We start from the raw sequence: 15,780 nt of genomic DNA, 5'->3' as shown, positions 1-15,780 counted from the left end.
GTCCTTTATGCTGAACATTTCATAAACATATTTGATTTTTTACCATTATCATTTGCAAATTATTTTACAACACTGCCCTCTCCAACATATTGATAGCTACTTTTATCCTGGCATATTTCTAAATATTAGGTTTGGCACTGTCTCAGAGTTAAATGATATTTTGTACTAAATTTACCCACACTGCTATTTGTCAGGTGATGAGCTTGCATTCTAAGTTTGGTTCTGAAGGGACCTTTGACAAGTCAAATTACATAGGTAACTTTAGTTGTAAATATATGCATCATTCTCTGGGCTCCAATATTTTATGACCCTTGTTTCGTTATTAATTCCACTGCCTGTTAAATCTGAGGTAATAGTGTGACATTTTCATAGGTTGTAATGGGCATTTCCAGATTTGTAACTCAACTGTAGACAAGTTGTCACTAATCCAAACTTGTATTCAGTTGGTACATGCATCATTGCCCTTTGGGAATTTAGATGGTTTGATGTTCATATAAATGTAGGCGATAAGTGTCATCAGCAGTGCAGTTTAGTATCTCTGTTATGTAACCAAATGTTGAGATTGGTAGGAATTTGGCGCCATCTTGTGGACACAAGATAACCACTATAATAGCTTTTATGTCATACCTCATTCGTCTACCTGTCAGCACCCTTTGTGAAATCACTACAGACCAGAAATGCTCCCCAGTTTTTCAGTAACATTACAGTATGGTTCCTCCATTCTGAGTCACTGATATGTTTTAGGATTGTTGTTGAGTGTCTTTTATTGTTAGACATTTAAGTAATTTTAAGGAGTAATAGGATTTTAAGGTCCAATAGTTTGTTAAGTTTGTGTTTTCTGGTTGTTGAAGATATTAATAAGGCTGTTTACTGGTCCCTTTAGTGTCTTACTCAACAATTTACCGTATACCTCTAAATGTTGTGTATTTCTTTGAACAAGAAGCGGTGATTGTAGAAATTTACCAGTACTTAATTTTCCACAGCTTGTATTGGTGGTATTGGTTGCATACTTCCCTTCAGGGATTATTACTCTCAATGTAATGCTCCACTGATGGTAAGAAAACCATAATATTGTAAGGTTCTTGAGGGCACTGTGATTCTCAACTGTGGTAGGTTATATATGGCATGCATATTATCTACAGTGTGATTTTCTTATTTGAGGATCACTTTGATCATCAGATATGTAAAGTAGTGGTCTTGCCAATTACTGTAGATCCTCCTGATAGGAGTGAGGTTTTCACTCATATAACTCCAAGAAAAGTTAATTCAGATTTTACATAGTTTAATGGACAAAAAGCAGACGAAATGGAAACTCTGTTACTCAATTTACCCATAATATGATGCCTTTCAGATATGTTAGGTTTATCACTCTCATCAGAAGCTTGGTCTCTTACTCTCCTCCAGAAATGAAAGTTGTTAATGGTAACTTCCATTAACTTCACAATCTAATAGTACTAAAGAGTCAAAAATATTTTTGTGTTGATTAAAGCTGTTTATTTCATTCTAAAGTCATTAACTTTATCTCTACATTCACTGAGGTATGTGACATTTTTAAAGTAGATTAGTGTATGTTTTATGTTTATTACAGTGGCTGTTTTCCTATAATTTTAGGTGTCTTGCTCCTGAATTTATGGGGGTTTTTGTGTCGGGAAATATTTCAAAGTTTGTTGTCGCCTTATGGACACAAAGGTCCCCTCTCCCCGCAAGACTCTAGTACTGTATTAATACACAACATATCACCCTTTTGCTTACATCACAAGTATGGTTTTGATTGAGAGTACAGTAACCTAATGACTATGCAGTTAGCCAAATATTCATTTGAGAAATTTCAAGGGTTCTTGTTTCATTTCTTAATTTTGTTCAGTTATAGGTTCTGGCTTATAAAGTATGACATCAGTGTTTGTGTGCAGTATAGTATAGTGCTGATATACAATTGGTTTAATTCAGTATCCTTACTTTTAGCTTTGTTACTCTGGTTTGTCACTAGCAATTTTTAAAATGTAATAACAAAATAAAAATACATGGATGATGTCTTTACATCAGGTACTAAGGACTGTGTTTCTCCTAAAACCAGTTGACGTCACTGGAGTACATTACTCCATATATGAAAAAAATTCCTGAAGGCGTATATTGTTAAAGACTTAATGTGCTATTCCAAAATTTCCAAGTGTTGTTATAATATACTTTTTTTTTCAGTATTTTATTTACCATTTTTAATTTTTTTTAAATTTTATTTTATTTTTAAACTTTACATAATTGTATTAGTTTTGCCAAATATCAAAATGAATCCGCCACAGGTATACATGTGTTCCCCATCCTGAAGCCTCCTCCCTCCTCCCTCCCCATACCATCCCTCTGGGTCGTCCCAGTGCACTAGCCCCAAGCATCCAGTATCGTGCATCGAACCTGGACTGGCAACTCGTTTCTTACATGATATTTTACATGTTTCAATGCCATTCTCCCAAATCTTCCACCCTCTCCCTCTCCCACAGAGTCCATAAGACTGTTCTGTACATCAGTGTCTCTTTTGCTGTCTCGTACACAGGGTTATTGTTACCATCTTTCTAAATTCCATATATATGTGTTAGTATACTATATTGGTGTTTTTCCTTCTGGCTTACTTCACTCTGTATAATAGGCTCCAGTTTCATCCACCTCATTAGAACTGATTCAAATGTATTCTTTTTAATGGCTGAGTAATACTCCATTGTGTATATATACCATAGCTTTCTTATCCATTTATCTGCTGATGGACATCTAGGTTGCTTCCATGTCCTGGCTATTATAAACAGTGCTGCGATGAACATTGGGGTACATGTGTCTCTTTCCCTTCTGGTTTCCTCAGTGTGTATGCCCAGCAGTGGGATTGCTGGATCATAAGGCAGTTCTATTTCCAGTTTTTTAAGGAATCTCCACACTCTTCTCCATAGTGGCTGTACTAATTTGCATTCCCACCAACAGTGTAAGAGGGTTCCCTTTTCTCCACACCCTGTCCAGCATTTATTATCTGTAGACTTTGTACTATTATTGCAGTAACTTCAGCTTACTTTTGTTAAACATCACATTGCCCTAGTAAGTATATGCCCTGAGACAATCTGATATGGGTTCCAAAAAGGATAATATGTGTTAATGTTATATTTAACATTTAGTTATGCCCTGTTTTCCAAATTATTACTTTAAAAAATTATCCAGCATCCATATATATAATGTAGTGATGAATGTTTTAATTTAGCTGGTATTATCTAGCAATGACTATTGTTTGCTAAACTACTTTCAGCTGTGTATCATTTGTTTTCAGAATTTTTTTTAATTTAAAAAATTATTTATTTATTTATTTTAATTGAAGGCTAATTACTTTACAATATTGTAGTGGTTTTTGCTATACACCCACATGAATCAGCCATGGGTTTACATGTGTCCCCCATCCCAAACCCCCCTCCTACCTGCCTCCCCATCCCATCCCTTAGAGTCATCCCAGTGCACCAGCCCTGAGCGCCCTGTCTCATTCATTGAGCCTAGACTGGTGATCTATTTCACATATGGTAATATGCATGCTTCAATGCTGTTCTCTCAAATCATCCCACCCTTGCCTTCTCCCATAGAGTCCAAAAGACTGTTCTTTACATCTGTGTCTCTTGCTGTCTCACATATAGGGTCATCGTTACCATCTTTCTAAACTCCATATATATGCGTTAATATACTGTATTGGTGTTTTTCTTTCTGACATACTTCACTCTATATAATAGGCTCCAGTTTCATCCACCTCATTAGAACTGATTCAAATGCATTCTTTTTAATACCTGAGTAATATTCCATTGTATATAAGTACCACAGCCTTTTTATCCAGTCATCTGCCGATGGACTTCTTGGTTGCTTCCGTGTGCTAGCTCTTGTAAACAGTGCTGCGATGAACATTGGGGTACACGTATCTCTTTCAATTCTGGTTTCGTCGGTGTATATCCCAAGCATTGGGATTGCTGGGTCATATGGGAGTTCTATTTCCAGTTTTTTAAGGAATCTCCACATTGTTCTCCATAGTGGCTGTACTAGTTTGCATTCCCACCAACAGTGTAAGAGGGTTCCTTTTTTTCCGCACCCTCTCTAGCATTTATTGCTTGTACACTTTTGGATAGCAGCCATTCTGACTGGCGTAAGACGGTACCTCATTGTGGTTTTAATTTGCATTTCTCTGATAATGAGTGATGTTGAGCATCTTTTCATGTGTTTCTTAGCCATCTGTATGTTGTCTTTGGAGAAATGTCTGTTTAGGTCTTTGGCCCATTTTTTGATTGGGTCATTTATTTCTCTGGAATTAGTTACAGGAGCTGCTTGTATATTTTGAGATAAATATCCTTGTCCGTTGCTTCATTTGCTATTATTTTCCCCCATTCTGAAGGCTGTCTTTTCACCTTGTTTATAGTTTCCTTCATTGTGCAAAAACTTTTAATTTTAATTAGGTCCCATATGTTTATTTTTGCTTTTATTTCCATTACTCTGGGAGGTAGGTCATAGAGGATCCTGCTGCGATTTATGTCAGAGAGTCTTTTGCCTATGTTTTCCTCTAGGAGTTTTATAGTTTCTGCTCTTACATTTGGATCTTTAATCCATTTTGAGTTTGTTTTTGTGTATGGTGTTAGAAAGTGTTCTAGTTTCATTCTTTTACCACTGGTTGACCAATTTTCCCAGCACCACTTGTTAAAGAGGTTGTCTTTTCTCCATTGTATATTCTTGCTTCTTTTGTCAAAGATAAGGTGTCCATAGGTGCATGGATTTATCTCTGGGCTTTCCATTTTGTTCCATTGATCTATATTTCTCTTTTTGTGCCAGTACCATACTGTCTTAATGACTGTAGCCTTGTAGTATAGACTGAAGCCAGGCAGGTTGATTCCTCCAGTTCCATTCTTCTTTCTCAAGATTACTTTGGCAATTCGAGGTTATTTTGTATTTCCATACAAACTGTGAAATTATTTGTTCTAGTTCTGTGAAAGATACCATTGGTAGCTTGATAGGGATTGCATTGAATCTATAGATTGCTTTGGGTAGTATACTCATTTTCACTATATGGATTCTTCCGATCCATGAACATGGTATATTTTTTCATCTATTTGTGTCATCTTTGATTTCTTTTATCAGTGTTTTATAGTTTTATATATATAGGCCTTTTGTTTCTTTAGGTTGATATAGTCCTAAGTATTTTATTCTTTTTGTTGCAATGGTGAATGGAATTGTTTCCTTAATTTCTCTTTCTATTTTGTCATTGTTAGTATAGGAATTCAAGGGATTTCTGTGTGTTGATTTTATATTCTGCAACTTTACTGTATTCATTGATTTAGCTCTAGTTATTTTCTGGTAGAGGCTTTAGGGTTTTCTATGTAGAGGATCATGTCATATGCAGACAGTGATAGATTTACTTCTTTTCCAATGTGGATTCTTTTATTTCTTTTTCTGCTCTGATTGCTGTGGCCAAAATTTCCAAAACTATGTTGAATAGCAGTAGGGAGAGTGGGAATCCTTGTCTTATTCCTGACTTTAGGGGAAATGCTTTCAATTTTTCCCCATTGAGGATAATGTTTGCTGTGGGTTTATCATATATGGCTTTTGTTATCTTGAGGTATGTTCCTTCTGTTGTGCTTTCTGGAGGGTTTTTATCATAAATGGATGTTGAATTTGGTCAAAGGCTTTCTCTGCATCTATTGAGATAATCATAGGGTTTTTATCTTTCAATTTGTTGATGTGATGTATCACATTGATTGATTTGCAAATATTGAAGAATCCTTGCATGCCTGGGATAAAGCCCACTTGGTCATGATGTATAATCTTTTTAATATATTGTTGGATTCTGTTTGCTAAAATTTTGTTAAGGATTTTTGTATGTATGATCATCAGTGATATTGGCCTTTAGTTTTCTTTTTTGGTGGCATCTTTGTCAGGTTTTGGTATTAGGGTGATAGTGGCCATATAGAATGAGTTTGGCAGTTTACCGTCTTCTGCAATTTTCTGGAAGAGTTTGAGTAGGATAGGTGTTTAGTTCAGTCGCTCAGTCGTGTCCGGCTCTTTGCGACCCCATGAATCGCAGCACGCCAGGCCTCCCTGTCCATCACCCAAGTCCCACAGTTCACTCAGACTCAGGTCCATCGAGTCAGTGATGCCATCCAACAATCTCATCCTCTGTCGTCCCCTTCTCCTCCTGCCCCCAATCCCTCCCAGCATCAGAGTCTATTCCAATGAGTCAACTCTTCGCATGAGGTGGCCAAAGTACTGGAGTTTCAGCTTTAGCATCAGTCCTTCCAAAGAACTCCCAGGGCTGATCTCCTTCAGAATGGACTGGTTCGATCTCCTTGCAGTCTAAGGGACTCTCAAGAGTCTTCTCCAACACCACAGTTGAAAAGCATCAATTTTTTGGCGCTCAGCTTTCTTCATAGTCCAACTCTCACATCCATGACCACTGTAAAAACCTTAGCCTTGACTATACAGACCTTTGTTGGCAAAGTAATGTCTCTGCTTTTGAATATGCTATCTAGGTTGGTCATAACTTTTCTTCCAAGGAGTAAGCGTCTTTTAATTGCATCGCTGCAGTCACCATCTGCAGTGATTTTGGAGCCCCCAAAAATAAAGTCTGACACTGTTTCCACTGTTTCCCCATCTATTTCCCATGAAGTGATGGGACCAGATGCCATGATCTTTGTTTTCTGAATGTTGAGTTTTAAGCCAACTTTTTCACTCTCCTCTTTCACCTTCATCAAGAGGCTTTTGAGTTCCTCTTCACTTTCTGCCATAAGGGTGGTGTCATCTGCATATCTGAGGTTATTGATATTTTTCCCAGCAATCTTGATTCCAGCTTGTGCTTCTTCCAGTCCAGCATTTCTCATGATGTACTCTGCATATAAGTTAAATAAGCAGGGTGACAATATACAGCCTTGACGTACTCCTTTTCCTATTTGTAATCAGTCTTTTGTTCCATGTCCAGTTCTAACTGTTGCTTCCTGACCTGAATACAAATTTCTCAAGAGGCAGGTCAGGTGGATAGGTGTTAGCTCTTCTCTAAATTTTTAGTATAATTCAGCTGTGAAGCTATCTGGTCCTGGGCTTTTGTTTTTTGGAAGATTTTTTATTACAATTTGATTTCTGTGCTTGTCATGGGTCTGTTAAGATTTTCTATTTCTTCCTGGTTCAGTTTTAGAAGGTTATACTTTTGTAAGAATTCATCCATTTCTTCCAAGTTGTCCATTTTCTTGGCGTATAATTGCTGATAGTTGTCTCTTATGATCCTTTGTATTTCTATGTTGTCTGTTGTGATTTCTCCATTTGCATTTCTCTTTTTGTTGATTTGATTCTTCTCCCTTTTTTTCTTGATGAGTCTGGCTAATGGTTTGTCTCTTTTATTTATCTTCTCAAAGAACCAGCATTTAGTTTTGTTGATTTTTGCTATAGTCTCCTTTGTTTCTTTTTCATTTTTTTATGCCCAGTTTTTTATGATTTCTTTCCTTCTACTAACCCTGGGGTTCTTCATTTCTTCTTTTTCTTCTTCATTTCTTCTTTTTTCTTGCTTGAGATGTAAAGTTAGATTATTTATTTGATTTTTCTCTTGTTTCTTGAGGTAGGCTTGTATTGCTATCAACCTTCCCCTTAGCACTGCTTTTACTGAATCCCATAGGTTTTGGGTTGTCGTGTTTTCACTTTCATTCATTTCTATGCATATTTTGATTTCTTCTGTGATTTGTTGGTTATTCAGAAGCATGTTGTTTAGCCTCCATATGTTTGTATTGTTAATAGTTTTTTTCCTGTAGTTGACATCTAATCTTACTGCATTGTGATGACAAAAGATGCTTGAAATGCTTTCAATTATTTTGAATTTACCAAGGCTAGACTTATGGCCCAGGATGTGATCTGTACTGGAGAATGTTCCGTGTGCACTTGAGAAAAAAGGTGAAATTCGTTGGTTTGGATAGTCCTATACATATCAATTAGGTCTAACTGGTCCATTGTATCATTTAAAGTTTGTGTTTCCTTGCTAATTTTCTGTTTAGTTGATCTATCCACAGGTGTGAGTGAGGTATTAAAGTCTCCCACTATTATTGTGTTACTGTTAATTTCCCCTTTCATACTTGTTTGCATTTGCCTTACATGTTGAGGTGTTCTTATGTTGGGTGCATATATCTTTATAATTGTTATATCTTCTTCTTGGATTGATTCTTTGATCATTTTGTAGTGCCCTTCTTTGTCTCTTTTCACAGCCTTTATTTCGAAGTCTATTTTATCTGATATGAGTATTGCTACTCCTGCTTCCTTTTGGTCTCCATTTGCATGAAATATCTTTTTCCAGGCCTTCACTTTCAGTCTGTATGTGTCCCTTGGTTTGAAGTGGGTCTCTTGTAGACAGCATATATAGGGGTCTTGTTTTTGTATCCATTCAGCCAGTCTTTGTCTTCTGGGGAGCATTCAACCCATTTACATTTAGGGTAATTATTGATAACTATGATCCCGTTGCCATTTTTTGTGTTGGGTTCGAGTTTATACACGTTTTCTGTGTTTCCTGTCTAAAGAAGATCCTTTAGCATTTGTTGAAGAGCTGGTTTAGTGGTGTTGAATTCTCTCAGCTTTTGCTTGTCTAAATCTTTTGATTTCTCCCTCATATTTGAATGAGATCCTTGTTGGGTACAGTAATCTGGGTTTAGCTTTTTCTCTTTCATCACTTCAAGTAGGTCCTTCCATTTCCTTCTGGCCTGAAGAGTTTCCATTGAAAGATCAGCTGTTACCCTTATGGGAATCCCTTTGTGTGTTCTTTGTTTCTTTTCCCTTGCTGTTCTTAATAGTTGCTCTTTGTGTTTGATCTTTGTTAATTTGATTAATATGTGTGTTGGGGTGTTTCACCGTGGGTTTATCCTGTTTGGGACCCTCTGGGTTTCTTGGACTTGGGTGGCTATTTCCTTCCTCATTTTAGGTAAGTTTTCAACTGTTATCTCCTCAAGTATTTTCTCATGGTCTTTCTTTTTGTCTTCTTCTTCTGGAACTCCTATGATTCGAATGTTGGGGGCGTTTGACATTGTCCCAGATATCTCTGAGGTTGTCCTCATTTCTTTTAATTCTTTTTTCTTTTTTCCTCTCTGCTTCATTCATTTCCACCATTCTATCTTCCACCTCATTTATCCTATCTTCTGCCTCAGTTATTCTAATGTTGGTTCTCTCCAGAGTGCTTTTGATCTGAGTTATTGCATTATGCATTATTGACTGACCCTTTTTTATTTCGTCTAGGTCCTTGTTAAACATTTCTTGCATCTTTTCAATCCTTGTCTCTAGTCTATTTATCTGTAACTCCATTTTGTTTTCAAGATTTTGGATCATCTTTACTATCATTATTCTGAATTCTTTTTCGGGTAGACTCCCTGTCTCCTCCTCTTTTGTTTGGTTTGGTGGGTTTTTATCATGTTCATTTACCTGCTGAATATTTCTCTGCCTTTTCATCTTGTTTAGATTGCTGTGTTTGGGGTGGCCTCTCTGTATGCTGAAACTTTGTGGTTCCTCTTTATTGTGGAGGTTCCTGCCTGTGGCTGGGGTTGGACGAATGGCTTGTCAAGGTTTCCTGGTTAGGGAAGCTTGCACCGGTATTCTGGTGGGTGGAGCTGGATCTCTTCTCTCTGGAATGTAACGAAGTGTCCAGTAGTGAGTTTTGAGGTGTCTATGGGTTTGGTTTGACTTTAGGCAGCCTGTGTTTTAATACTCAGGGCTATGTTCCTTTGTTCCTGGAGAATTAGCATGGTATGTCTTGCTCTGGAACCTGTTGGGTCTTGGGTGGAGCTTGGTTTCAGGGTAGGTATGTAGGCTTCTGGGCTTCCCTGGTGGTTCAGCTGGTGAAGAACCCACTCTTGTCAATTAACGTTCCCTGGATTTGGGCGTTTTCTGGTGTTCTCAAGTTTTGCATTTAAGCCTCCTGCCTCTGGCTTTCGGTCTTATTCTTACAGTAGCCTCAAGACTTCTCCATCTATACAGCACTAATGATAAAACATCTAGGTTAACATTCAAAAGATTCTCCACAGTGAGGGACACCCAGAGAGGTTCACACAGTTACCTGAAGAAGAGAAGACGGAGGAGGGAGATAGAGGTGACCAGGAGGAGAAGAGGGGCAATCAAAAGGGGAAAGACCAGTCTAGCCAGAAATCAGTTCCCTAAGTGTTCTCCACAGCCCAGAATACCCAGAGAGATTCACAGAGTTAAGTAGAGAAGAGAAGGCAGAGGGAGGAGATGGAGGTAACCTGGGGGAGAATAGTGAGAGTCAAAAGGGGAGAGAGCAGTCAAGCTAGTAATCACACCCCTAAATAAAAATGGGTACTGAAGATTAGATTCTTAAAGATACAAAATGATAACAAATACCAAAAAGCAAAGATTAAGAATCTAGAGTACAGGTTAGACTCTCAAAAATACAATATTAAAAATATAAAACCAAATCAATAACAAAAATTATAAAATGTATATGTGAAATTTGGTTTAAAAATAGGGTGTTTTTTTGCAAGATAATATTAGGTTATAAAAATGAAAATTAAAGGAGTAATAAAAAACTTAAAAATAAAAAACTTTAAAAATTTCCAAGTCTCTTCAGTGTCTAATTTCTGCCCTGACGCAAGGGGGCGAAGGTGGTCACTTACTTAGGCTCTCTTATTCAGTCGTGCTGTGGGGAGGGAGGAACACTGCAAACAAATATCACTGGCGTGTGTGGGGAGTGCTCACAGTATATGGACCACACTGGGTTTGCCCCAGCTCATGGCGCCATTGGAGAAGGCAATGGCACCCCACTCCAGTACTCTTGCCTGGAAAATCCCATGGACAAAGAAGTGTGGTAGGCTGCAGTCCATGGGGTCGCAAAGAGTCGGATACGACTAAGCGACTTCACTTTCACTTTTCACTTTCATGCATTGGAGAAGGAAATGGCAGCCCACTCCAGTGTTCTTGCCTGGAGAATCCCAGGGACAGTGGAGCCTGGTGGGCTGCCGTCTATGGGGTCGCATAGAGTCGGACACGACTGAAGTGACGTAGCAGCAGTAGCAGCAGCAGCAGCATGGCGCCTGTGCTTTCCCAGTCTACACTGCCCAGGCTCCAGGTTTCTCTGAAGGGGAACTATGCAATCGGGCCCTGGATTGCGTGCACTTCCCAGGTCTAAGCTGCTCAGTTTCAGGTTCTTGAGTACTCCACAAAGGCACAGACTCTGTTGGGCCTGCATTTTGTGCCCTTCCCAGGTCTGAGGAGCTCAGGCCACCAGGTGCTTGGCGAGTGCACTATCCCAGGTGTGCAGTGCTTCTTATCACCTTTCTGGTCCCAGCTGATCTCAGGCTGTGACTCTCCTGGCATATGTCAACCGTCCAAGATCCTAGGAAGACTTGGTTAGCAAACGGGAGCCTGCTCACAGTTCGGAGGATGCCGTCTCTGGGGCCAAGATTGCCTCTCGCCTTCCAGCTCTGGCTGTCGTCCACCTGCCTTTCTCCCTCCTGCAGGGCAGTGGGCCAGTCCACAGCCAGCTAGCTTTCCTCTGGTATTCACTCAGTCCTTTGTTCTGTGAGCTGGCCAGGCTATGACTTAGGTTAGAGCTAATTGCGGGAAATTTCTCTCTTTTTTTTTTTCCTCTCTCTCTCTTTTTCTCTCTTTTTCTTTTTCTCTCTCTCTCTGTCTCTGGTTATCCCACAGTTTGGGTTGCCATCTCATGTTGGCTCCTTCAGATTGTCCTCAGGACATCCAGGCCTGGTCCTTACCCTAAGCATACAACCTGTGCCGCCCCCCCCCACCTCCCCCCGCTCGCTGTGGCAGATGCGAGCATCTGGGCTATCTCCACTGGGAGTTGTAGTTAAGGCATGTATTCTGTGGACTTTTTTCCCCCGCCTCCCAGTTATGTTGCCCTCTGAGATTCCATAACTCCCCACAGACCTGCTGGTGAGAGAGTGGTATATGGAAACTTCTCCTCTTTCATGACTCCCTCCCTGGGATGGCTCTCCATCCCTAACTCTTTTGTCTCTCTTTTTGTCCTTTATATTTTGTCCTGCCTACTTTCAAAGAGAATGGGCTGCCTTTCTGGGTGCCTGGTGTCCTCCGCCAGCGTTCAGAAGTTGTTTTGTGGAAGTTGCTCAGCATTCAAATGATCTTTTGATGAATTTGTGGAGGAGAAAGTGGTCTTCCTGTCCTATTTCTCTGCCATCTTAGGACCGGCCCCCAGAATTTTTTTTTTTTTAATGGCAAAACTTGTTTAGGTGGTATGCTTTAGTGTTGTCACCTGAGTTGCTCAGTATATTATACTGCTTTACATGCAGAACTTTTCATGGTTTACTTTTAGTTCATTGTTGCTATTTAGACTGGGCATATTCTAATAGTATTAACCATTTAGCCTTCATTTGCTCCTCCAGTTTACTGCGTGGAACTTTGTTAACTAGCAAAATAATTTGGTATTAGGATCTGTCAACCATGGACTGATTGGTTCTGGAGGTCCTGTTACTTGCTATATTATGAAACTACAGTCCTATGATTTGTTATACTGCCAATATTAGTTTAATCATGATAAAAAAAATGTATCCCTGAGTTTTATATTGGTGAATGGTCATTATTTCTGTCTTGCTGTTGTTATTTGTTGAACAGCATTAATCTAAACCATAGTCACCAAGGTGATTCAAATATATTTGGTAGGTCTTAGACTTTTTCTGGGGGCTTCCTGGGTAGCTTAGCTGGTAAAGAATCTGCCTGTGATTCAAGAGACCCCAGTTTAACTCCTGGGTCAGGAAGTTCCCCTGGAGAAGGGATAGGCTACCCACTCCAGTATTCTTGGGCTTCCATGGTGGCTCAGATGGTAAAGAATCCTCCTGCAGTGTGGGAGACCTGGGTTTGATCTCTGGGTTGGAATGATTCCCTGGAGAATGGAATGCTACCCACTCAGTATTCTTGTCTGGAGAATCCCCATGGACAGAGGAGCATGGAAGGTTACAATCCTTGGGGTCGCAAAGAGAGTTGGACATGACTGAGGGACTAAGCACAGCACAGACTTTTTCTACCATTAAGGAAAAAAAAATTTTTTTTACTGCCTTGCATTGGTACAGAATTGTCATGTTTTCCTGTTACTAAAAATAAGTGGCTAGTTGTTGGCTCAGCAACCCCTCTGTATTATAGATGTGGTCCTGCTAAGATTTTTCACCACCTGTGGTCAAATGTGGTACTTTTCTGGTTTTGAAGTTCTTTGGTGATGGTTTTTTACAGTGTTGCCTCTGCTACTTCTCTGCTAGATCCATCATTTGGCCCAGCTGTATTATGGGATCATCTGACTTCATGGTGTCATTGAAAGGCTTACGTGTGCTAGTGGATGAAAATATTTCAACGGTAAGACTAATCTCCATGTGGTATTTTATCTCAAATCTTTGCCAACATGCTTTGTGCTACGTGTAACACATATTGGGAAGTTTGATGCTGGCACACTTAATTTACCTTAACTTATGGCCAAAATAGGTGAAGGCAATGGCACCCCACTCCAGTACTCTTGCCTGGAAAATCCCATGGACGGAGGAACCTGGTGGGCTGCAAGTCCATGTGGTTGCTAGAAGTCAGACACGACTGAGCGACTTCACTTTCACTTTTCACTTTCATGGATTGGAGAAGGAAATGGCAACCCACTCCAGTGTTCTTGCCTAGAGAATCCCAAGGACGGGGGAGCCTGGTGGGCTGCTGTCTGTGGGGTCGCACAGAGTCGGACACGACTGAAGCGACTTAGCAGCAGCAGCAGCAGCAGCATGGCCAAAATACTGGTAACCATTATTTGGTGTCAGTCTGGATTTATAGCTAACAAGGGTCATTTCAGTTTTGTAATAACAAGATTAAATGTTTTATAGTAAGAACACTGATGTTAGCAACCCTGCTAATCAGTGCGACTCTGAGTAAGGCAGTTAACTTCTTTAAAAACGAAACAAGACAACTATATTGTGACATAATTAATATACTATAAAAGTTACCCTTTTAAAGTTTCAGTAGTTTTTTGTATATTCATAGAGTTCTGCAACCATCATTATTGTCTTACTGTAAGACATTTTCATTCCCCCCAGAAAGAAGCCCCAGACCTGTTAGCAGTCATTCCTCATTTTCCCTGTTTGCTAACCCTGGAAACCACTGATCTAACTTTTTGTTTCTATGAATTTGTCTCTTCTTGTCATTCATATGAGTGGAATCATACAATATGTAACATTTGTGTTTGGCTTCTTTTACTTAGCATGTTTTGGTGATTTAGATGCTGCTATGTGGTGTCAGCATATTGGGCACCTACCAACCTGGGGAGTTCATATTTCAGTGTCCTATCTTTTTGCCTTATCATACTGTTCATGGGTTTCTCAAGGCAAGGATACTGAAGTGGTTTGACATTGCCTTCTCTAGTGGACCACGTTTTGTCAGAACTCTCCACCATGACCCGTCCGTCTAGGTGGCCCTACACAGCATGGCTCATAGTTTCATGGAGTTGACTGTGGTCCATGCCATGAAACAAGGCAAATTGGAAGTTGTCAAACAGGAGATGGCAACAGTGAACGTCGCCATTTTAGGAATCAGCAAACTAAAATGGACTGGAATGGGTGAATTTAACTCATATGATTATTATATCTATTACTGTGGGCAAGAATCCCTTAGAAGAAATGGAGTAGCCATCATAGTCAACAAGAGTCCGAAATGCAGTTCTTGGATGCAATCTCAAAAATGACAGAATGATCTCTGTTCATTTCCAAGGCAAATCATTCAGTATCACAGTAATCCAAGTCTGTGTCCTGACAGGTAATGCTGAAGAAGTTGAAGGGTTCTATGAAGGCCTCCAAGACCTTCCAGAACTAACACCCAAAAAAGATGTCCTTTTCATTTTAGGGGACTAGAATGCAAAAGTAGGAAGTCAAGAGATACCTGGACTAACAGGCAAATTTGGCCTTGGAGTACAGAATGAAGCAGGGCAAAGTCTAATAGAGTTTTGCCAAGAGAACACACTGGTCATAGCAAACACCCTATTCCAACAACACAAGAGAATATGCTCCAGAGTCTTCAGACTCTGCAGACATTACCAGATGGTCAGTATTGAAATCAGATTGATTATATTCTTTTTAGCCAAAGATGGAGAAGCTCTATCCAGTCAGCAAAAACAAGACCGGGAGCTGACTATGGCTTAGATCATCAACTCCTTATTGCCAAATTCAGACTGAAATTGAAGAAAGTAGGGAAAACCACTAGACCATTCAGGTATAACCTAAATCAAATCCTTTAGAATTATACAGTGGAAATGACAAATAGATTCAAGGGATTAGATCTGATAGACAGAGTCCCTGAAGAACTATGGACGGAGATTCATGACACTGTACGTGAGGCAGTGATCAAGACCATCCCCCAAAAAAGAAATGCAAAAAAGGCAAAATCATTGTCTGAGGAGGCCTTACAAATAGCTATGAAAAGAAGAGAAGCAAAAGGTAAAAGAGAAAAGGAAAATATACCTATTTGAATGCAGAGTTCCAAAGGATAACAAGGAGAGATAAGAAAGCCTTCCTCAGTGATCAATGCAAAGAAATAGAGGAAAACAATAGAATGGGAAAGACAGAGAGCTTTTCAAGAAAATTAGAGATACCAGGGGAACATTTCATGCAGAGATGGGCACAATAAAGGACAGAAATGGTATGGACCTAACCGAAGCAGAAGATATTAAGAAGAGGTGGCAAAAATACACTGAAGATCTATAGAAAAAAGATCTTCATCACCCAGACAATCATGATGATGTGATCACTCACCTAGAGCCACACA

The 15,780-nt window shown here is 39.5% G+C and overlaps 1 long non-coding RNA gene across 25 annotated transcripts in view; it reads left to right on the top strand.

Moving 5' to 3' along the window:
* LOC113886947 overlaps positions 1 to 15,780 on the top strand; it is an 83,297-nt gene that overhangs the window by 53,087 nt on the left and 14,430 nt on the right. For 22 of the 25 annotated variants that reach the window (XR_003509588.1, XR_003509595.1, XR_003509594.1 and 19 more), the window contains one exon: positions 13,251 to 13,344. The exons of 1 other annotated variant lie outside the window; for it this stretch is intronic. This is a non-coding gene — a long non-coding RNA (uncharacterized LOC113886947). Of the gene's footprint in view, positions 1 to 13,224; positions 13,345 to 15,780 lie in introns of all 25 variants that reach the window. 2 more of the 25 variants (XR_003509603.1, XR_003509599.1) reach the window with 1 other exon arrangement.

This window comes from Bos indicus x Bos taurus, chromosome X (assembly GCF_003369695.1).
Source record: "Bos indicus x Bos taurus breed Angus x Brahman F1 hybrid chromosome X, Bos_hybrid_MaternalHap_v2.0, whole genome shotgun sequence".
Taxonomy (NCBI): domain Eukaryota; kingdom Metazoa; phylum Chordata; class Mammalia; order Artiodactyla; family Bovidae; genus Bos; species Bos indicus x Bos taurus.
The sequence above is the reverse complement of the archived record's forward strand: the minus strand, read 5'-3'. Positions and strand labels throughout refer to the sequence as shown.